Here is a 22,468-nt window from a genome sequence, read left to right as displayed (position 1 = left end):
TTAAAAGTCCTTCTATGATGGGGGACTGCATTTTATCAAATTACTTCTTTATATGTCTCTCTGACTCTGAGGACAGGTCCAGTTACCACATTGACTCTACAAGTTCCAGGATCAGTGCACAGCAAAGAGCAGACACTTGGTAATTCTTGGCAGAACTGAAATTAAATATGAAAACCAAAAATGTTACCTGTTTAAGAAAATGTAAGCAAACTCTTAAGTTTGCTTTGGAAGAAAATATTCTCAGAATTAATTTTCACAAGACCTTTTTAGAAAGAAATGAATTATGAATGTAATTAATTATAAATGAATTATAAGAGCAATGGTGGAGAATAATAGAAAAATGAGAACCAAGAACAGCTCAAATAAAAATGTAAAAAATCATGATTAATTCTAAAACATAATTAATAATGGAGTGACAAATCAATTGCTTTTTTGGCTTTCTAATCTTCTCTACTCTTTCTAGAACTTGAAATCTGGTTTATAATTTGACCCTAGAAACAATTACTCTATTCTAGGTCAGTATATTACTTATTAGGGGATCCTTCCTCATTAATTTCAATGCAAGGTCTTAAATTGCAGGAGAATGGAGAAAGGGAATAACAAAATAACTGACCTGTTAGAAATTTCCTCCTCTTACCTGTCCTTATGTCTATAGACGAAATAGAGATAAATCAGAGATTGGAGACAACCATTATAAAATTCCAGTTAGTATCTTCGGATAAATCGGGAGATATTATAGTCACTGAAACCAAAACAGATGTTAATAAAATGAATGATCAGTGAAATTTCTGAATGGGAGTAGCTCTACCGGTAATTCCAAAGACTGCCTTACTGTAGCACCCAAATTAGTAGCCATATTTCCAGGAAGACACCCCACTGGTTGTGCAGAACAGCAGTGTTAGACTAAGCTGAGAGCTGACATTGATTTTGACATCCATCTTTTTAATGACCCTTATTAAAGTATAATTTATATATGACAAATTATACTTATTTTAAGTATACCATTTAAAAGAGTTTTGACAATTTGTAACTACCACAGTTTGTAACCATCATCACTCTCCAGATATAGAACATTTCCTGGGGTGCCTGGGTGGCCCAGTGGGTTAAGCACCTGGCTCTTGATTTCAGATCAGGTCATGACCTCGTGGTTAATGGGCTCGAGCCCCACTTTGGGCTCCATGCTGCCCCTCCCCCACACACTCTCTCTCCTCTGTCTCTCAAAATAAATAAATAAAAACTTAAAAAAAAATTTCCTCACCAAAAAATGCTCAGTGGCTCTTTTTAGTCAATCCCACCTCAGTCCTGGACCTTGGAAACCACTTATCTTCTCTCTCTCCCAGGGGGGTAGTTTTGTATTTTCTAGAATGTTAAGTAAATAGAATCACACAGTACGTGTTCTTCTTTGACTACTTTGCTTTGTATATTTCTGAGATTCTTCCACGCCATGTGTTCTTTTCTCTTTCTTACTGAGCAATATTCCACTATATGGCTATGCCACAGTTTATTTACTCACTTGCTGATGGACCTTTGAGTTGTTTCCAGTTTAGAGCTATTATGGATAAATTTGCTATGACTTTCATGAGCAAGGCTTTGTGTGGACATGTATTTCTCTTTATCTTAGGTAAATATCTAAGTGTGGAATTATTAGATAATATGACAATGGTATGCTTAAACTGCAAAACTGTTTTCCAGGTGTGTGTAATATTTTACACTCCTTCCAGCAATGTATGAGTTACGGATGCTCCACATCTTTGCCAAAACTTGATATTCATTCTTTCTCTTTCTTTCTTTTTTTCTTTCTTTCTTTCTTTCTTTCTTTCTTTCTTTCTTTCTTTCCTTCTTAGGCATTCTAGAGGGTGAGTAATTGTATATCACTATAGTTTTAGTTTTCATTTTACTGATGACTGATAATGCTGAGCATCTCTTTATGTGTTTTCTAGGCCATTTGTATATCTCTGTTTGCCAATTATCTGTTCAGATCGTTTGCTCATTTTATTATTGGATTCTTTGCCTTCCTACTTTTGACTTGTAGGAGTTCTTTATATATTCCGTATACAAGTAATTTCTTCATAAATATTGAAAATAACCTCTCCCAGTCTGTGGTTTGACTTTCATTTCTTTAATGGTTTCTTTTAAAAAAATAAAAGGTTTTAATTCTGATGAAGTACAATTTGTCCTTTAAAAAAAAAATGTATGGTTTGTACTATCAAAGACTGTTGCCACTCCAAGGTCATGTAGATTTTCTCCTATACTTTCTTCTGGAAGTTTTATAGTTTTGACTCTTACATTTAGGACTGTGATCCTTTTCAAGGTAATCTTTGTATATAATGTGAAGTACATGATGTGATTCATTTTATTTCTGTGGATTTCCAGTTATTTCAACACCACTTATTGAAAATATTACCACTTGACCCATTCAATTACCTCAAAATCTTAATCAAAAACCAATTCATATTCAATGTATGTGTATAATTTAGCTCTGTATATAATTATGATTATAATCAATTTGTGTACATATTTCTGGATTCTCTATTCTGTTCCACGGACCTATGCCTCTATTCTTACGCTAATATTCACTATCTTAAGTTCTGTAACTTTATGGCATCCTGAAATTAGATAGTGTTAAGTTTTTAACTTGATTCTTATCTTTCAAGATTGCATTCAATATGCTAGATTTTCTGCACTTCCTTAGAAATTTGATAATAAATTTGCCAATATCTACAACAGAAAGGCTACAGGAAATTTGATTAGGATTATGCTGAATCAATAGAACAATTTGGGGAATTTTGAAATTTTAACACCACTGATTTCTCCAAGCCATGAACCTGACACACATCCATTTGTTTAGCTCTTCTTTAAGTTTCCTTAGCAATGTGCAGTAATATTCTAGGTGCAAATATTAAATATATTTTGTTAAATTTATTTTAGGTACTTTATTTTTGTGCTATGTACATAATATTTATTTCTTTTAATTTTCCAATTGTTCATTGCTCGTATAAAAAATTCAACAGAGTTTTGTATATTGGAGTTGTATCATGCCATCTGGCTATATTTACTTATTCTAGTAGCTTTTTTGCAGATTCATTAGGATTTTCTACATCTACTATCCCATATTCTGCAAATAGAAAGTTCTGCTTCTTTCTCTCCAATCTATATACCTGTTGTTTGTTTTTCTTGCCTGTTACAACAGCTAGGACCTCCAGGAAAATGGTTAATAAAGGTGGTAAAATCATATACCCTTGATCACTCCAAAGGGAAGGCATCCAGTCTTTCACTAGTAAACATGATGTTAGTTGCAGGTTCTTCAGACTCTCTTTATCAGGGTGAAGTGTTCTTTTATTTTTAGTTTCCCCAGGATTTTTATTAATCGTTATCGTGTGTTGAATTTTCTAAGTACTTTTACTGTACCTATGGCTAATCTGATTTTTACCCCTTTACTATTCTTTTAATGAGGTGGATTACCTTAATTGATTGTTGAAGGCTAAGGTCAAACCAATCTTGCACGTCTGGGATAAATCTCCTTTGGTCATGAGGTGTTATCATATTTATATATTGCTGGATTTGATTCGCTAATATTTTTTTTAATGTTTTTATTTATTTTTGAGAAAGAGAGAGAGCACCAGCAGGGGAGGGGCAGAAAGAGAGAGGGAGACACAGAATCCAAAGCAGACTCCAGCTGTCAGCACAGAGCCCGATGCAGGGCTCGAACCCACAGACTATGAGATCATGACCTGAGCTGAACTTGGACACTTAACTGTTTGAGTCACCCAGGCAGCCCAGTTTGCTAATATTTTAAGCATTGTTCTGTGTTTTGGGGTGCCTAGGTGGCTCAGTTGGTTAAGCGTCTGACTCTTGACTTCTGAGTTCGAGCCCCATATCCGGCTCTGTGCTGGCAGTGTGGAGCCTGCGTAGGATTCTGTCTCTCTCTCTGTCCCCCGCCCCCTGTTTGCTGTTTATCTCTCTCTCTCAAATAAAAATTGTAAAAAAATAAATATTTAAAAAAAAGAATTTTTCTGTGTTTCTGAAGGATTTGGGTCTTTAATTTCATTATCTTTTAATATCTTTGTTTTCAGGAGAATTCTAGCCTCATAAAATGACTTGGGAAGGGTTCCTTCCTCTTCTGTTTTCCAGAAGCTTTTATGCAGGACTGTTATCATTCTTCCTTAAATTTTTGGTAGAACTCACTAGTAAGTCCATCCAAGACTAGAGTTTTCTTTACGGGAAGGCTTTTAATTATAAATTCAAATTATTTAAAATATATAAGGCTACTCAGATTTTAGGTTAATTTTTTTGAGTATTCGTGACTTTCACTATATGTCCATTTCTGTTTCTATCTTAGCAATGCATTTCTGTCATTTAGGTCTATTTCACCTAGAGAAACTATGTAAGAACTTCTGTAGGGATATATACTTAGGCATGAAACCTGAGGCTTTATTTATCTTAATGCTTCTATTTTCTTTTTCACTAATCTCTGCTTTTATTATATTTTTATATTTTATTTTCTTTGGTTTCTTTGGTTTTATTCCATTTTTTCCCTAACTGCATACTTTGCTTCTTGATTTTCAACCTACATTCTTTCTCTTTTAAAGAATTTATTACTATAAATTTATTTTTAAATACCTTTTGCCCATCTCTGAAGTTTTATCTTTAGTATTTTCTTTACCATTGAGTTCTAAGTATATTTTAATCATCGTTATTTCTTTTTGACGTAGAGTTACTTAGAAATACATATTTGCAAATGCTCAAATGTATTGTTTGCTTTTTTTACACTTCTGTTATTGATTTTACACTAGATTGCATTGTTGACAAAAAATATGATCTGTATGATACATACCCTTTGAAAATTGTCGGGGCGCCTGGGTGGCTCAGTCGGTTGAGCGTCCAACTTCGGCTCAGGTCATGATCTCACAGTCCGTGAGTTCGAGCCCCACGTCGGGCTCTGTGCTGACAGCTCAGAGCCTGGAGCCTGCTTCAGATTCTGTGTCTCCCTCTCTCTCTGCCCCTCCCCCGTTCATGCTCTGTCTCTGTCTCAAAAATAAAATAAACATTAAAAAAAAAAAGAAGAAAGAAAGAAAATTGTTGAGGCTGGAGGCTGGCTTTATGGCCCTACCACATGATTAGGTTGATTCATCTGTTCCTTATGTTCTCAAGAAGAATGTACATTCTTTAATCATTGGTTCTATATACCAATGGTTTTATATGTATCCATTAATCAAGCTGCTCAGTATATGATTCAGGTCTTCCATATATTCATGAAAACTTTTGGTCTACAATTCACATATTGTATTTGTCCACTTTTTATATTATTACACCAGTTTTGTTCTCTAAATTTTGAGACTTTATCATTTTTATACTGTATTTTATATCTTTTATTGAGTTCTGTAAGGTTAGAATTAGAATTTCCTGTTGAAACGAGCTTTTTATCATTATGTTGTGAGTCTCCTTATCTTTGACAATACTTTTTTGTCTTGTATTCTATTTTCATTAATATTATTATAGAAACCCCAACATCTTTTGGCTAGTATTTTCCTGGTATACTTTTCAAAAATTATTTTTATTTTTTCATGTTCAACCTTTCTTAGTCCTTATGTTTTAGATGTGTCTCTTATAAACATGCAAAATCCATGTTTATAACAGTCTATCAGTCTCTGTCTTCTAGCTGATGAGTCCAGCTGCCTTATAGATATTGTTACCTGGACTAGTTTCTATCATCCTTCTTGTGCTTTTTCCTTTGTTGTATTTTTGTATGTTTATTCTTTCTTCAGGAAAATTATTGGTTTGGTTCAATTTTTTAAAAATTTAGGGCAAAAAAATATATATCATAAATTTGCCTCTTAAATCATTTTAACGTGTACAATTCAGTGGCATTAATTACATTCCCAATGTCGTGCAACCATCACCACTATCTATTTCCAAAACTTCTTCATCACTTGAAACAGAGACTCTGTTAACTGTTAAGCAATAATTCCTTTATTCCTTCATAGCCCCTGATGACCTTAATCTATTTTTTGTGTTTATGAATTTGCCTATTTTTGATATGTTACATAAGTGGGATCATACAATCTTTATCCTTTTGTGTCTGGCTCATTTCACTTAGCATAAAGTCTCCAGGTTCATCTATGTTGTAGCATGATCAGAACTACATTCTTTTGTGTGGTTTCATAATATTCCAATGTACGTATACACTATATTTTATTAATCCATTCATTGGTTTATGGACATTTGGGTTGTTGCCACCATCTGGCTATTCTGAATAATGCTGCAATGAACACAGGTGTACAAATAACTGTTGGAGTCCCTGCTTTAAATTATTTTGGGTATATATATAGGAATGGAATTGAAGTTTGCTTTCTTATTTGATTGTTTCCTTCTACTGATTGAAGATTACAGACTCCATATCTACTCTTTAATGGTTAACTTTTAAGTAATAGTTTGCATTCATAATAACTAACCAAGTCTACGGTCAATACTTTCACCTCCTCCAAATAACACAAGGAATTTAGAAACTTAACTCTGATCCCCTCCTTCTTAACTTACATAGATTTATTGTCCAGAATTAGGTTCTGTGTCCTTTGTTAACCCCACAAAGCATTTATTATCATTATTACAATTATTATTGCTGGTATGCTGATATGATACAAATTAAATAGCAATCACTAAAAAAGTAGAAATAAAGCATATAACTTAAATAACTAGAAATTTAAAAAGTTAAATATTGATGTAATCTTTCAATGTAAAAATATTCTGATTTTTTAAGTCAGCCCCTAAGTAAAAATAAATAAAAATTTTAAATTCTCAAGGAAAAAAAGACTTTCAATATTGTGCAGAGCAAACAAAACCCCAGGATGACAAATTTCAGCTCAAGTTTAAAATCTATGATGTAACTTGACATTGCCATTATGTCTAACAGTGGTTTGCTCATACCTGCATATGGATAAAATATGATATTTCATTTACCCTGACTATAATAATCAATTTTGGAACTATGTCATCAAGTACCCTAAAGTTCTTCCTCTATGCTTTACTTGTGGCTTGGCAGACCAATATCACTCCGCTGCTTCATTGGTCAGCATACAGTCCTCAAGTGCCTAGGACATGGCAGCCCAGTTTCAGTCATTAAGGACACAGCATTGAATATAGTGACAAAAATGAATGCCTTTATATTTGGACAGACATCTCCAAAGAAGACATACAAATAGCCCATGAGCACATGAAAAAATGCTCAATATCACCAATCATTAGGGAAATGCAAATCAAAACTACAAGATACCCCCTCCCATTCATCAGGATGGCTATCAAAACAACAACAACAACAACAGAAAATAATACGTGTTGATGAGGATGTAGAGAAACTGGAAGCCTTGCGTATCATAGGTAAGGATGTTAAATTGTGTAGCCACTGTGGAATACAGTATGGTGGTTCCTCAAAAATTAAAAATAGAACCACCAATATAAAATAGAACTACCATATGATCCACCAGTTCTACTTTTGGGTACACACTCAAAAGAAGTGAAATCAGAGTCTCACAGCAGTATTATTTAAATGAGGTAAACTGTGGAAGCAACGCAGGTGTCCCTAGATAGACGAGGGGATAAGCAAACTGTGATATATACATACATTAGAATATTATTCAACCTTAAAATGAAAGGAAATTCTGACACGTGCTACAACATAGATGAAACTTAAGGACATTATACTAAGTGAAATAAGCCAGTCACAAAAAAGAAACAAATACTATATGACTCTATTCATATGAGGTACTTAAAGTAGTCAGAATCATAGAGACAGAAAGCCTGATGGTTGCCAGGGACTAGGAGAAAGGGCGAAATGGGGGTTAATGTTTAATGAGGATAGTGTTTCAATTTTACAAGATGACGAGTTCTGGAGATGGATGGTCGTGGTGAAGGTCGCACAACAATACGAATGCTCTTAATCCCACTGAACAGTACACTTAAAAATGGTTAAGAAAAAAAATGGTCAAGATAGTAAATTTTATGTGTACTTTTTACCACAATAAAAAAAAACTGAGGAGTGCCTGAGTGGCTCTGTCAGTTGGGCGTCCGACTCTTAGTTTCGGCTCAGGTCAGGACCTCACGGTTTTGTGGGGTCGAGCCCTGCATTGGGCTCTGCACTGGCAGCATGGAGCCTGCTTGGGATTCTCTCTCCCTCTCTCTCTCTGCCCCTCCCCCACTCACACTGACTCTGTCTCTCTCAAATACAATTAAAAAGAAAACAATTTTTTTTTGAAAAAAATAATTCCTTGAGGGAATTTACACATAGAAAGAAAGGAAATGAACAAACAAAACATATGCTAGGCCAAATGGTGAGAATGTTCTAGAGAAAAACAAAACAAGGCAAGAAGACAGAGCATGCTGGGGAAAGAGGCTGGAGGTGGTTGCAGTGGTCAGGGAAGATTTTACCAAGGAGGTGATTCTTGAGCAAAGACCTTATGCTAGAGAGGACTAGCTCTGCCCTCTCCATCTTAGAGTAGGATTGTTACTACCTTTCCCGGCCCCTCCTGCATCTTGACATAGCCGCATAACCTATGGAATTTCGGCAGATGTACGTTCTTTACTTCTAAGCCAGAGTTGTTAGGAATCTAGTGTGTCTCCTCCACTGGCTCTTCCCTCTTCTGCCAACTGAAGCAGAAGACCCAGAGGCTTCAGAGCGGTTGTCCAAGAGAAATATAATGTGAACCACGTTATTTTTAATTCTCCAACAGCCACATTACTATGTGTTTGGGGAAAAAACGGGTGAAATTCATGTTAATAATGCATCTTTGAACCCAGTATTTCCAAAAATTATTTCAACATGTATCTAAGATACAAAAAATATCAATGAGATACTCTTCTTTTTTTCAAAATCCAGTATGTGTTTTACTCTTATTGCACATTTCAAGTGCTGCTAGCCCTTTTTCAAGTACTCAGTAGGACACGTGGCACCATGTTGGACAGTGCAAGCCCAGAATATGGTGGAGCATAGATGATGAAAGAAGGTGCGTCCCTATTCTCCGTACGGAGGACAGCCACCCATCAACCAGGAACACCCACATGTTATCATTACCTGAAAAATAAACTTCCTTTGTGTTAATCTTCCAAAGGTTTGAGATTCATCTTGCAGAAACTGATTCCTTGAAGTGGTGTAGAAAATAAAAAACTAAAATATAGAGAAATGGCTTAGGAATAAGGTAACAGGCAGCACAAAAGAGACATTAGGAGCTGGAAATCAGAGACTCATGTTATGTGCTGATAGAACTCTTAACTGTGCACACTTGTGAGACAGAACAGGTACAAGCAGTGACCCTGTAACATTACACTAATTAAAAAAAAAAAAAAACAAGAATGCCAACAGATGCTGTAGTCATCTGCTCAGGCTGCCATGACAAAATACCACAGGCAGGGTGGCTTACACAACAGAAGATTATTTTCTCACAGTTCTGGAGACCGGAAATCCAAGATCAGCCCCAGCAGGATCGGTTTCTGGAAAGACCTCGCTCCTTGGCTTTCAGATAGCTGCCTTCTTTGTGTCCTTGCATGGTCTTTTGTCTGTGCATGCATACTCCTGGTGTCTCTTCCTCTTCTGGTCCTATTGGATTAGGTTCCCACCATTATTATCTCATTTTACCTTAATTACCTCCTTAAAGTCCCCATCTCCAAATCCAGGCATATTGAGGGTTAGGGTTTCTACATATGAATTTGGAGGGACACCATTCAGTTCATAAAAGATGCTGAATGCTCCTCTCTGTACTGAAGAGAGTAAAAGTACAGAGAGGAGCATTCAGCATCTTTTATTTGGATTCTGGATAAACCTTTAAGGTAGTGCTAAAGGCTCCCTGTCTGAAATTCAGGCATAAATGATGCTTATGCTTCTGGGTGGCTCAAGTCAGAGAACTACATATGCATCAAGACCAGAAATTGGATCCCAGCAGCTCATAAAGTGCTTAATGTGCAAAAATTGTTTTAAAAATGTGTTCAGGGAAGAACTGGCTGGTCTGCAAGCAGAAATAAAAGAGAATGAAGAGAATCTAGAAATCAAGGTGAGTTTGGGGCCTTGATGGTATGGAAAGCTGACTGCTTCTAGATACTAAGCAGTAGGGGATAACATCAGAAATGCTTTGAGCAAAAGTGCCCATTAAGTTGTTTTTGGTTAAGCAGAACTTTTCAAGGCTAAAACAGAGATCATGGGTAACTTATTCTCTTCCCACCAAGCCTATTGCTTCAAGGGGGTCTCAAGTTAACCCCATGAAATTAAGAGAAAAATAAGTAGAGAGGTAAGGAGTGAAAGAAATAGAGAAGGCCTAAGAATAAATTATTTTTATTTTTTGTAATGTTTATTTTGAGAGAGAGAGAGAGAGAGAGAGAGAGCATGAGCAGGGGAGGGACAGAGAGAGAGAAGGAGAGAATCCCAAGCAGGCTCCGCACTGTCAGCACAGAGCCCGATGCTGCACCTGAACCTGTGAACCATAAGATCATGACCTGAGCCAAAATTGAGAGCCAGACGCTTAACTGACTGAACCACCCAGGCGCCCCAAGAATAATTTTCAAGAAAGAATTTTGGATGTGGTTACTGGCACATGGAGCTGACTAGAAATCATGGGAATAATGTTTCCGAAGAACAGTGATCTGAGTCTTAAAAAGCCTGTGACTAAACAGGCTTGTGATCCCTTGGACACACCTAGGGATCTCAAGTGCCCAATGGCAGGACACAGCTGTACGTGCTCCAAGGAAGTCAGATTCTTTACTGCTGCTCTCAGATATTGCCAGAAAGGATACTGGGCAAGAAAAATCACCCCAGAGGGCAGAGCCAAGAACTACAGAAAACAGTGAACAAGCAAGTTCCTCCCATCAAGCAGAACCACAGTCTAATGAAGGAACTTCCTATACCATGAGGGTAGGGAGGATTCGTAATGCCTGTCCAGTTGGGTTCGCCACTGCTATGAACCAGTTACTGCTATGGATCTCTCAGCTGCCCTTTTCCAAAGAAGAGCTTCTATTGCTATCCTGTTCTTGATTCATATTTTTTATGTGAGGTTTGCTGTGGGGGAGGTGGGCAGACAATTAGCCTTTGAATTCATAGGTCTCTGAACCAAAGGAACACACTACCCAGAGTGCCTGGACTGTGTTCTGGATGAAGCACCGGGGTGGAACTTTGGGCTGTCTCCTTTGGGAAGGAGGCCACACAGATACTTGTGGCCAGGAGGCGGTCCATGGCAGAAATAGCTAGCTGCCTCAAGAGTTGTTACTCTCTGTCTCTAGTGTTAGGCTCTTACTGGGAATGTGCTGCAGAGCCAATAACTAGCTATTGCCTCAAGAGAATGTGAGCAGAAGTGATACATGCCTTGTCTACTGTCCGTTTCTCCTTCCACCAGTGAGAAACAGAGGTCTCAGGGATTGTCTAAAGACAGTGCACACAAATGGAAGGAGCCTGGGTCCCAGAGTTGCCACATACAGGAAATCTACCTGACATCCAGGAACACCGTTATCAGGCTGTTACATGAGTGAGAGATTGACTTCTGTTTTATTAAACCACTGAAATTGTAAAGTTCCTTTGCTATAGAAGTTCACATGAACCTAATTAACGTGCCCCTGAAAGAGGTGAAAGAGAGAGCTGTACATCTCTAGACGAAAAGCATTCCAGGCAGAAGGAACGGAAGAGTAAACGCATGGCCCTTGGGCAGGAGAATACCAAACGTGTTCAAGGATTAGCAAGGAGCTGAGCACGGCTGAAGCAAAGCAAACAAGGGGGAAAATTGAAGGCGATAAGATCAGAGTTGTAAAAAAGAGGCCATATCCTTAAAACCTTGTAGGCTACTGGGAAGATTTAGCTTTTACTCTGAAATGAGTTGGAAAGCCACTATAGTATTTGGAGAGGAAGGAGGACATGATCTGACATTTTAATTTGGATCACTGTAGCTGGTGCTTAGGAACAAATTACAGGGGAACAACAAATAGGGTAATCAGCTCTGAGAATATGAAAACAATCCAGGGGCGAGATGGAGGTGGTTTGGAATCAGGAGGTTGTAAACTTGGTGGTAATCAGTATTCGGATTCTGGATAAACCTTTAAGGTAGTGCTAAAGGCTCCCTGTCTGAAATTCAGGCATAAATGATGCTTATGCTTCTGGGTGGTTCAAGTCAGAGAACTACATATGCACCAAGACCAGAAATTGGATCCCAGCAGCTCATAAAGTGCTTAATGTCCTCTGTAGTGAAAAAGGAATAGTATTATTGTTTAGGTATAGGTATTAATAATTAACTTGTACAAAGTAAATGAAACTAACTGAAAGTCTTATGGATGCTTTCTGAGTTACCCACCCCATAAAGAACTGCCCACTGAGATTTAATGCTATTAAAGTACATGCATCTTCAGTGCCACCTTTAATATTAACCACGAGATGGTCACTGGCCTGAGAGACAAGGTTACTTTGGTTTCCTTCAAACAGCAAACTGTGATTTTCTAAAACAAGCAAACAAACAAACAAAAATCAGCTACTACTTTAAATAGGAAAACTATGCAGATGTCAGTTTTACAGTCATGAAATTCAGTGAAGCTTGCCTCACAGGCTATATAGAGGTTTTTCTTACTTTCTCTTTACATGTTTAACAAGAGAATCATTAGAAAATAGTGAAAGCAAGATTATTCTTACTATTGCGCAAATTATAATTTACCTCCTGCTTTTACATTTTTAATTTTAGCCCTATAGTTGCCACACGCGGAATCCCCCACAAGCAATATGGTGGGCTTTCCTCTCCTCATATGTCCCAGTTATGCTTCGGCTGAGTTTGTCATTTTTTTATGCCTTTAGAAGAGTCACTGGAAAAAAGGTAAATCATTTACATAACTGTATTTTTCCTCAACTAGCAACTTTGCTCAGTTTATGTTGACACTGACAAAGGTAAAATATTTTCAAAATTTTTCAGTATAAAAAAAAATTGCAAGATCACAAAAAGTTTAGGAAAAGAGCAAACACAAATTACTCTCAGTGGATACTCCAGCATCATGTCACGATGATTGCAAACATCAATAAAATATTTAACAACCATGAGACAAGTAAAGAAATCATTAAAATGGAAAAACATATTTCCAGAGTAAATTTCAGCAAGCTTAAGGAAACAGAAGTGGCCACTTGGGAACATAATTAAACAATAAGAAACCCAGTAAAACTGGGTATGAAGATAGGAAGAAATCCTCCTTGAGTCAAAAGGACAGGCAAAATTTAACTTCATCAGCCAAAAAAATGTTGAATAACTGAAATAAAGAGGAATTACATACACACACACAAACACACACACGTGCACGTGCACACACAGGGTATTAGACCATTTTATATGCTGGCGTAAGTCTAAGGGGGGAAATTAAATGCAAAAAACTTTAGATATTATTTGCAAAAACCAAAACACACAAGGATAGGAAAATATTGTTACTTTGCTTACTTAAATACAAAAAGTATAAGATAAAGTAAAAGAAACTATGCTCTCTTGTGGATAAGGACCTACAACTGTTGAAAGTAACATTAAACAGAAGAAACATAATTTTTTGGCCTTCCTTGGCCAAAACAGGATCACGCTTGATGGCACTTTTATAACAGAGAACATCTGGATTAGGGAGAAAAAAAACTTAATTAAAGTATGTCATTAAACTGTAGATCAAAAGAATATGTCTTAATTCGTAGGGCCTTATAGCTCCCTGCGTGATATGGTATCATAGGTGTGTGCAGCTGAATATAAGAACACAGAAGTTTCCGTTCTACCATCTCAGAAGCACCAATTTATTTGATAGTCATGCTCTAGATAACCAGGGAAGATTTTATTCATATCTTTTAAATCTTTAACAAGAATAATAATCCAGGAATCCCAAGCGATTTTATTAAGTTGGTCATGCAGGCTGCTGTTTTCTGCACTCTTTTCTGAATATTTCTCCGTTTATCAGGAGACATCTCCTCCAACTCTGTTAGGAATGTGGGGTCCCCTCCCATTCAAGCCTTCCTCCTGGAGGAAGGAACAACTCTTGCCCCAATCTTACCTGATTCCACTCACATCTGTACCACTCAAATAAGCCTACCCTGAGCCCTTTCTTCTTGGGGCCTATACCTTCGCGGTCCTATTCTCTAAACCACAGATACACCCATTTGAGAGTAGTGAGGCCATTACTGAATATGCCCAAGAAGTGGCCATGTTGGTTTGTAAGTAAATAGTAGAGAGGAGCATTTTGGGAAATATTCATCGAAAGAGACCAAACTTTCGTCCAATCACAATGCCTCTGCTATTGTGGGAGGGAAGGAATTATGAGTACAACACAGTGTCTACAACCCAGATTTGGCCACCAGCCTAGGCCCTATGCTTAGAAAAAGGATGAGAAGTAAAAAGCAACTACCAACAGAGATTGTTCTCTGACTCCGTATTTCAGCACAGAGAAGCAGTGGCCTGATAGGACTTTGCTGGGTAGGAGGAGAGTGCGAGGGGGAACCAGGCCGTCTCCCATTCGTACTCCATGGAAGTAGCACCTCACAGAAGCAGTAGCAGCAGCAACACCGGTACTAAAAGCAGTGAAGAGCCAGTTCTGGTTTCATGAGATGGCAGCGGCTGCAGCCAGCACCCTTAATGGGGGCACAGTGTCATCACAGAGTATCCCTGACCTGAGTGCCAACGGCTTTACTTGCCAGAGGTGGCCATGCTACCTGGAGATACCCGATGTCACGCATCACTAATAAGGGCAGAAAGAAACCAACATATGGCAGGGGAGGCCTTGGGTATCAGGGAAGATTTAAAGAACCTGTTTTGAGAGGAGGTATGACCAGGGACTCTCGGAATTCACTGGCGAGACTGGGGTGAGTTTCTGAAGGAGCTAGAAGGTCCAGTGTGTTACATGAAGTATTACAGAGAAATTAACCCCATTTTCATCTCCAGGGACAGACTGAGGAAAGACGTCTTAATGTGCTATGTGGGCAATGTTGGTTAAATGATTACTCTTTCCAGGAACAGTATGCATTTACCAGAGACTTCTTGTAGACAATACATTAACCTTTGTACACGAACATTTCCCCCTGATTGTTTAGAGAAGACCTGGGCTAATACATCTCCATTTGGGCTCAATATTCTAATTGTCTAGTTTTTTCAAGGTGAAAGGCCCTGCATATAAGGTGGTTCTGGGTGAGGAAAGGTAATATCTGTAGTATTTAAGCACAAGTTTCTAGTTCCTGAGCTGCTAACCCCAAGCCTTCTTTCCACCACTTCCGACCCCAACCTCCTCTTTCCACTGCACAATGGAAACATCTTCATGCGGTCCTACCAAGGATCACAATGAATAAATGTTATTAATATAATGCTATTAGGTAGGTATATAAATACACTTAGCCATTTAATTTTAAGCCTAGAAGAATAAAGGTCACAAAGGTCAGTCTTTGGCCTGATATTTAAAAAAAAATTTTTTTTTTCAATGTTTATTTATTTTTGGGACAGAGAGAGACAGAACATGAATGGGGGAGGGGCAGAGAGAGAGGGAGACACAGAATCGGAAACAGGCTCCAGGCTCTGAGCCATCAGCCCAGAGCCTGACGCGGGGCTCGAACTCACAGACCGCAAGATCATGACCTGGCTGAAGTCGGATGCTTAACCAACTGCGCCACCCAGGCGCCCCGAGCCTGATATTTTTTAACATTCTCCTTACTAATGTATGTACACTATGTAATGTAATAAGGAAAGAGGTGTTCAGTTTCACTAAATATGGAAGTAAAAATTTATTTCAGTAATATTCTTATATATCCATACTAAGTGATAAGGACTCAGTAGTGAGTAGTTTTAAGATGATAACCTAAGTGTCCAGTAAGTATTTAGAATAACCGAATTGGCAGGTTCAGAGGTTTTCCAAATCATTCCTACCACTTAATATTTTTTAACGTGCATTTATTTTTTAGAGTTTGTGCCTGTGAGCACACCAGAGAGGGGCAGAGAGAGACAGAAACAGAGGATACGAAGCAGGCTCCATGCCGACAGCAGGTAGTCTGATGTGAGGCTCAAACTCACGAACCGTGAGATCATGACCCGAGCCGAGGTCAGGTGTTCAACCCACTGGGCCACCCACGTTAGGTGGCACCCTAACCCTACCACTTTAAAGAGAGACCTGAGCCCCAGGTAGGCAGTACTTTTCTGTTCCAGGTTACCCAGCAAGTTCCGGCCAAGCCTGGGCTAGAACCTGTTTCTCTACTCCTCAATGTGAATTCCTTCCCTTCTATAAGGCTCTGGAAATTAAGGTGAAGCTTGTCCCCCATTTTCTCCAGAATCTCAATTCCAGGGCAGTGGTCAATTCCCATTTTTACTGTCCCGTCCACCATGACCCTTCCAGAGTGGCAGCATAGATGTGGCACCATGTAAAGGGTGCCCCGTTATACACCCTCCACTATCACACTTCCAGAAACACCTAACCCAGCTCGGAATTCATCCTATCTGTTGTGGTTTGGAATGTCTGTTACAGCACAAAACCCTCTCCACATCCTGGCCTTCAACATGCACACATGGGTACACACATACACATGCATGCACACCAAACACACTATCTTTTCCTTTAGTGAGAACACAAATTACATGATCACTAAGGAAAATGACCTTGCTCCACAGTGCTAAAGATGACAACGAATCTATAAAGAATGAATTCCTCTGTTCCCTATGGGACATGTGATCACAGCTTAGGTACCTCTCTTAGAACAGCTGGACATCTGGATGCAATTTGAGATGGGAGCCATAACTGCCCTTTGGTATTAAGATGATCTTTTTGTTGTTGTTGTTGCTAAGGCTATGAGCAGGAACCAATCATAGACTTACTCTCCTGACATGGCTTATGGTCAGCCAAGAATAAATCTTCTGCCTTCTTTGAACTTTCTAGCAGTTAGAGAAACAAATGTATTAGGCCCATGAATGGCTGCAGACAAAGGCCATTTTTATTTTTATTTTATTTTTTTTTTCAACGTTTATTTATTTTTGGGACAGAGAGAGACAGAGCATGAACAGGGGAGGGGCAGAGAGAGAGGGAGACACAGAATTGGAAACAGGCTCCAGGCTCTGAGCCATCAGCCCAGAGCCTGATGCGGGGCTCGAACTCACGGACCGCGAGATTGTGACCTGGCTGAAGTCGGACGCTTAACCGACTGCGCCACCCAGGCGCCCCCAAAGGCCATTTTTAAAAACAGTGTGGAGGTTCCTCAAAAAATTAAAAATAGATCTACCCTATGACCCAGCAATAGCACTGCTAGGAATTTACCCAAGAGATACAGGAGTGCTGATGCATAGGGGCACTTGTACCCCAATGTTTATAGCAGCACTTTCAACAATAGTCAAATTATGGAAAGAGCCCAAATGTCCATCAACTGACGAACGGATAAAGAAGATGTGGTTTATATATACAATGGAATACTACTTGGCAATGAGAAAGAATGAAATCTGGCCACTTGCAGTAATGTGGATGGAACTGGAGGGTATGTATTATGCTAAGTGAAATAAGTCAGGCAGAGAAAGACAGATACCATATGTTTTCACTCCTATATGGATCCTGAGAAACTTAACAGAAGACCAGGGGGGAGGGGGAGGGGAAAAAAGTTACAGAGAGAGAGGGAGGCAACCATAAGAGACTCTTAAGGACTGAGAACAAACTGAGGGTTGATGGGAGGTGGGGGAGAGGGGAAAGTGGGTGATGGGCATGAAGGAGGGCACTTGTTGGGATGAGCACGGGGTGTTGTATGGAAACTAATTTGACAATAAATTATATTAAAAAAAAAAAAAAGAACAGCCCTCAGTTTATGAACTGCTAAATTTATACACTCAAAAGAGACTTGAGAATTGCCCGGATGTGAAGCCAAGGTCCCTCTGTTGCTCCTTGTGGAGAAAACGTCAACCTCTAATTCCCTCTGTAACTGCACTTTTGAGAACAGATGATGCTACACCCAGATGACTGAGTTTGAGGGAGTGGAAGAAAAGGAAAATATTGGGGCATCTGGGTGGCTCAGTCAGTTAAGCATCAGACTTCTTCGGCTCTGGTCACAATCTCAAGGTTTGTGGGTATGAGCCCGGCTTCAGGCTCCATGCTGACAACTCAGAGCCCGGAGCCTGCTTCGGATTCTGTGTCTCCCTCTCTCTGCCCCTCCCCTGCTCACACTCTGTCTCTCTCTCAAAATTAAATAAACATTAAAAAATTTTTTTAAAAAAGGAAAAGGAAAATATCTGAGGAAGCTTAAATATTAACTAGACAACTCAACTTGTCTGACTGACATGAATTAATATTTCACTACCAAGTATTTTTACTGTAAAGTGTAAAAACTCTTGGGATTTGCAACCCTAAAAGGATAAAAGACTATTTGCAAGTTTGATAAGCTTGATTTCCTCCTTTGCACAGAGGAATGTCACATGTCATCAATGTATTTTCTCTTGGTCACAACCCTTGCTGCCTATTCTCTACCTCACCCGTGAGTTCTCATTTACAACCTCAACTCCTTTCAAAAATCAGTGACTTAGCCATGAACCAGTAAGACCCAACCCTCTGAATTCTGCATCTACGCCAGAGGGTGACCCACCTGCCCAAATCTTCCTCTCTTCATTGATGGCACAAGAGGGTCCATTTCTGAAATCACTGAGTCGGAAGCATCCCCCAAAATCAATGAATAAGCATACAACCAGCATGATGCTAAGGCACAAAAAACTAGGCATTGGAAAAAAATACCCGAGCACAATTCCAGATCAGGTAAACTAGAAATCTCTGGGTGTGGGATTCAGGTACTGGTATTTTAAAAAAATCTCCCCCCGTGATATTCTAAAGCATAGACAGCGTTGAGAACCACAGCCCTAGCACAATACAGAGCCCTGGTGACTGTTGCTATGTGGGCAGTACAATACTGTTCCAAAGTCAGGGACCTTTCAGGCAGAGTTTATAGAGGTAGAATTGCAAAACAATTCAATCAGCATGAAACCTGGTGTGCCAGTTTTAAAATATAGCCCCAAATCATTTGATACTTCTTCCATTGAAACATAGGGTGTATCAAAAAAAATTCAAATGGATGAAAGACCTAAATGTGTTTAAAGACCATTACCTAGAGAAGAACACAGGCAGTAATCTTTGTGACATCGGCTGTAGCATCATCTTGTTAGACATGTCTCTGGAGACAAGGGAAACAAAAGCAAAAATGAAAATGAACTATTGGGACCTCATCAAGACAAAAAGCTTCTGCAGAGCTAAGGAAACAATCAACAAAACTAAAAGGCAACCTATGGAATGGAAGAAGATAATTGCAAATGACATATCTGACAAGGGGTTAGTATCCAAAATCTATAAAGAACTTATCAAACTCAATACCCCCCCCCCGCAAAAAAACAAATAATCCAGTTAAGAAATGGGCAGAAGACAGACATTATTCAAAAAAAGACATCTGTGGCTAACAAATACATGAAAAGATGCTCAACGGGGCGCCTGGGTGGCTCAGTCGGTTGAGCGTCCAACTTCAGCTCAGGTCACGATCTCGCGGTCCGTGAGTTCGAGCCTGACTGCCCCTTGCCCACTCACACTCTGTTTTTCTCTCTCAAAAATAAATAAACATTTAAATAAAAATTTTTTAAAGAAACAAAACAGATGAACATAGGAGAAGGAAAGAAAAAAAGAGAGAGAGAGAGGGAGGCAAACCATAAGAGACTATTAACTATAGAGAACAAACAGGATTGCTGGAGGGGAGGTGGGCAAGGGATGGGCTAAATGGGTAATGGGCATCAAGGAGGATACTTGTGATGAGCACTGGGTGTTATATGTAAGTGATGAATCTGTCCCTGAAACCAGTATTATACTATAAGTTAACTAACTAGAACTTAAATAAAAACTTGAAACCAAAAAAAAAAAAAAAAAAAAAAAAAGGAAGGGTAGGGTATATGTCCTTTCCTATCAAATATGGGTGGATCTTTGACTGCTTCATCCAAAAGATATAGCAGAATTGATGCTACCTTAGGTCTAAGGTTACATGATGAAAGGCAGTACAATTTCCACTTTGTGGACTTGGGTACTCATGGTGGAGTCCTGAGTCCCTGAAAGAAGTCCAATTGCCTTAGCCACCATGCTGTAAGGAAGATCAAGCTACACTGAGAAGCCACATGCAAGGACTCTTCTTGATGCCCCACCCAAGTTCCCAGCCACCATCAGTGTCCACTGAGTAACTGAGAGATTGACAGAACATTTACAAACTCTGGGACCTGAAGGCAGCAAAGTAAGTGTATTAGAGGAATGTCTCCGAATTTGCCCATCGAACACTCATTTTCCAGTTTCCCTCCAAATTTAAGATCACTCTTTAAGCAAGCAATGCAAGAGTCTGAAGCTATATGTTGAGTTATTCTTGTTCTGAATAGTGGCTACATTTGAAACATAGATAGAAAAAACACTGAAAATGCTAGGAAAAGGTCTGGAACATAAAACTGCCTAACCTCAAAGAGACAACCATTATTATTTTAAAATATCAGAGAAATGAATAGACTTTAATCATTTGAAAGTGGAGATGGTGGTCCCCAAAAGGAATATCCACGTCCTAATCTGTGGAACCCATGAATGTTACCTTATATGGGAAAAAAGGTCTTTGCAGATGTAATTAAGTTAAGGACCTAAAGGGGAAACCGTCCTGAATATAGGTGGGACCTACATTCAGTAACAAGTGTCCTTATGAGAGATACACAATAGAGATTTAACAGATAGAAGGGGAGCAGGCAATGTAACCACGGAGGCAGAGAACTGAGTGAGGCAGCCAAATATCAAAGATTGCTTATAGTCACCAGAAGCTGGAAGAGGCAAAAAACAGATTCTCCTTTAGAGCCCCAGAGGGAATGTGGCTCAGCCAACACCCTGATCTCAGACTTCTGCCCCCAGAACTGTGAGAAAATGAATCTCTATTCTTCTAAATCAACCAGTTTGTAGTAATTTGTCACAGCAGCCACAGCAAATTAATACAGTTGGAAAAAAAATATTTCCTAATCAAAATTTTCTGCTTCTATACAAGTGTAAATTTAATAAATGGAATTTTATTCTTTATACTTGTCTCCTTATGCTTCTACCTATAAGACAGATTTCAGTTCAAAATATCATTTCTCATATAAAAATGTCAAATTTTTATTACTGTTGTTATTTTCCTATATGTTTAATGTTTCCATGCATGTCTCTTTGATACCATCTAACAGTGATTTTTAGGCTGTATTTATCAGTAATCTAAATAGAGTACAAAGTGGAGGACTTGATTGAGCATTCTAAATTCTGCTTGGGAGGTGAGGAGTGGAGAGCAGAGCACTAGACAGGAAAGGATAAGGAGGTATATGATTTGTTGGGAAGTGTCTGTAGACACGCTTTTAAAAGGATGTCTCAAATACCAACAGCAGGACATCCTACAAAATGACTTACCAGTTATTCCTCAAAACCATGGGGGCCAGCAAAAACCGGGAAAGTATGAGAAATATCATGGCCAAGAGGAGCCTAAGGAGACATGAACACTAAATATAATGCAGTATCCTGGAACAGAAAAACAGTAGGTAATTTAAGGAAATCTGAATAAAGAAATGACTTCAGTTATCATTATCGGCTCATTAATTTCAACAAAAACACTATACAAGTATAAGGTGTTAAACAGGTAAAACTGAGTGCGGGATATATGGGCACTCTGTGTCCTATCTTCTCAATTTTCCTGTAAATGTAAAACTGTGCTAAGCACTAATCTATTAAAACACACCACATACATACACACACAGCTGTCTCTATCAATATCCATATTTCAAATAAGAAACTAAAGTTGAAGGAAGTGAAACACTTAATACAAATCAGCAAGTCGAGGAAATTTTCTCGACTACTTCCCGGAATGCTAGTGCATGTTGCAAAGAATTATTTAGTAAGTCTTTTCCCCCTTAATTATTGGCGATGTTCTTAAAAAGGAACACCAAAATAACTTTTCCAGACTTCACAAGAAAGGAAAAGAAAGAAAAGGAAAAGAAAAAAAAACAAAACAGCTGGTTGTGCTTGCAGTCTAGTTTCCAGGACTAACTGGCGTGCCATCTGCTCGCAGCATAGAGTGGTAACCATGGTTCACGTGCCACACCAGCGTGCGGTGTTAGGAAGTTTGCCCCAACAAGCCTGGACAACTTAGCTTCCGCGCAGGTTGCTGCGGGGAGGGGGTGGCGGCGGCAGCGTCCAGAGTGTGTATATCGTTTTTCCAAACTCCATCTGCTTTCCCCTCCCCTGGCTGTGCCCGCGGTCCCCCAGCGCGGCAAGCCGAGGGGACAGGAGCGGGCCTTTTATGCATAACAAAAGAGCTCCCCTCCTCCTCCCGCCGCCCCCGCGCCGCCCCCACCTTGGCTTTCCCGCGGCCGCCCGGGCCCAAGTCCCCGGCAGGAATTGGCTCCCGGGCCCGAGGTTTCCAGGTACCCGGAAGGGGGAGGGGGCCGAGGCGGTAACAATTGGGCGGGTGAGGGCG

General features: G+C 39.1%; 1 long non-coding RNA gene across 1 annotated transcript; it reads right to left on the bottom strand.

The window, feature by feature from the left end:
- Positions 1 to 19,072: 19,072 nt before the first annotated feature.
- On the bottom strand, positions 19,073 to 22,449 carry LOC123590432. Its single transcript, XR_006708757.1, has 3 exons — positions 22,346 to 22,449; positions 21,406 to 21,513; positions 19,073 to 19,138 (listed from the first exon to the last, which is right to left on the bottom strand). It is a non-coding gene; the product is annotated as an uncharacterized LOC123590432 (long non-coding RNA).
- Positions 22,450 to 22,468: the final 19 nt, after the last annotated feature.

This window comes from Leopardus geoffroyi, chromosome B4, assembly GCF_018350155.1.
Source record: "Leopardus geoffroyi isolate Oge1 chromosome B4, O.geoffroyi_Oge1_pat1.0, whole genome shotgun sequence".
NCBI lineage: Eukaryota > Metazoa > Chordata > Mammalia > Carnivora > Felidae > Leopardus > Leopardus geoffroyi.
The sequence above is the reverse complement of the archived record's forward strand: the minus strand, read 5'-3'. Positions and strand labels throughout refer to the sequence as shown.